At 39.0% G+C, this 1,739-nt stretch overlaps 1 long non-coding RNA gene across 1 annotated transcript; it reads left to right on the top strand.

Annotated features, from left to right (window-relative positions):
- Positions 1-505: 505 nt before the first annotated feature.
- LOC118241200 (uncharacterized) lies at positions 506-1,292 on the top strand. Its single transcript, XR_004775900.2, has 3 exons — positions 506-624; positions 705-795; positions 1,212-1,292. It is a non-coding gene; the product is annotated as an uncharacterized LOC118241200 (long non-coding RNA).
- Positions 1,293-1,739: the final 447 nt, after the last annotated feature.

The following is a 1,739-nucleotide window of genomic DNA, read 5'->3' as shown; positions in this document are numbered from 1 at the left end:
GGACTTCCTAAAAATGACCTTCATGTGCATATGTCACATATGTCTTCCACACACAGTATACATTTCATTAAACTCACTGAAAGATGTTTATCATGTCATTCATTGTCATGGACTTCTTATTACAATATGTGTGTGGATTTGGTGTCCTCATATTTGTACGACTTTCTTAAGTTACCATGCAACTATGATCCATTTGAGCAGCATCTCTCAGGTTGCGGAGGATCAGTAAAACATTGGTCAAACGTTTTTAATATATTGCATCATGATGAATGAATGAATGAATGAATGAATGAATGAATGAATGAATAAATCAATTCATATTAATAATATTCATCATATGTACATCATACTGGAATACCATTTACTGGTAAACTGCAAAAACATGACATAAACATAGTCAGCTGACAGACATTATTACAAATTTCTGTTTGTGGGTGTCTCATGAGCCTTTATGCAAATCAGTGGTCCATCACTTAAGCCTCACTACAGAGCTGGAGTGACAGTGCTGTCCACAGCAGTCCATCAGCTCTGCAGAGCACAGTAGAGTAGCTCCCTCCAGTTCATCTTCAACACAAACCATGCTGTCTGTGGCACTACTGATGTTGATGCTAACCAGGATATTCAGTGAGTTTATTGAGTTTAAGAGATTATTATCATAACATGCTAATCTACATTGTGTGACTGTCTTTTCTTTTTTTTCACAGGTGTTCACTGTGTTGACCTGACACAGCCCAGTTCTTTGAGCGTCCGACCTGGCCAGTCAGTGACCATCAGCTGTAAGGTCTGCAGGAAAAGGTCTGGAAAGGGTTGCCTATGTAATCACTGGTGGAAGCTTACACTATAAAGATTCAATGAAACCCAAATTTACTTCATGAGACACTTGCAATAGTGCAATAACACTGCAAGGCCAGAATCTGGAGATTGAAGACACAGCTGTGTATTACTGTGCTCAAAACCGTCATCTGAGTGGTGGGAGTGTACAAAAACTATGGAGATCTGTCATTAGCACAGAGATATATTTATAAGATTTTGGCAATTCACTTATTACATGTGCTACATTCTGTAAACGTGGTGCAAACTCAGAGAGCACATACAACTTGCTGTATAACTTAGTTGTGGTGTATGCGTTAGCAGCATAGCTATTAGCCATAGTTCCTAGTACATTTCGAGCGGAGTATAAGGGCAGTAAACTTTAATATCCTCTCTTCAAGTTGTCCTTGGGGTTCCTGAGTTCAGCCCACGTGGGACAAAAAGCTGCCCCATAGCCCCTGAAGCTACCAGTACCTCAGGTTAGACATCACAGTAACCCTCACAGCTCGAAGTGACAGAAATACTATGGAGGGCTATTTGTGCTTGTGTGGAGTGCAGTGTGAGCCAGAGACATTGCACTGAAACAAAAGATTGTAAGTGCTGAGACCAGACTTGCTGGAGAGATCTTTCCTAGCCCTGCAATGCTTAATTTTTTGTTTGAATCTGCTGGCTTTAAAGGTGTTCAATTTATTACATTACTTTGAGTGACTGGTCAATTTTGTAACAGTGTATAGTCAATTTCAGTTTGTGTAAATAGTTTATAATTTGAAGTTGTTTTTAGTGTTTGCTTCATATGCTTATTTTATTGAGAGTTGGTAATTCTGGGACAGTGTGCTCTCATATTTAATGGGTTGAGTACAAAGTTCAAGCTGTAAACTTTTTTGGTGCTAAGCTTAAATACTCCTGCAGAGTAACACAGTTTATTTTGA

The sequence above is a fragment of the Electrophorus electricus genome, chromosome 3 (assembly GCF_041902795.1).
Source record: "Electrophorus electricus isolate QZ-2024a chromosome 3, ASM4190279v1, whole genome shotgun sequence".
NCBI lineage: Eukaryota > Metazoa > Chordata > Actinopteri > Gymnotiformes > Gymnotidae > Electrophorus > Electrophorus electricus.
Note: the sequence above shows the minus strand (reverse complement) of the source record. Positions and strands in the feature narration are given on the sequence as shown.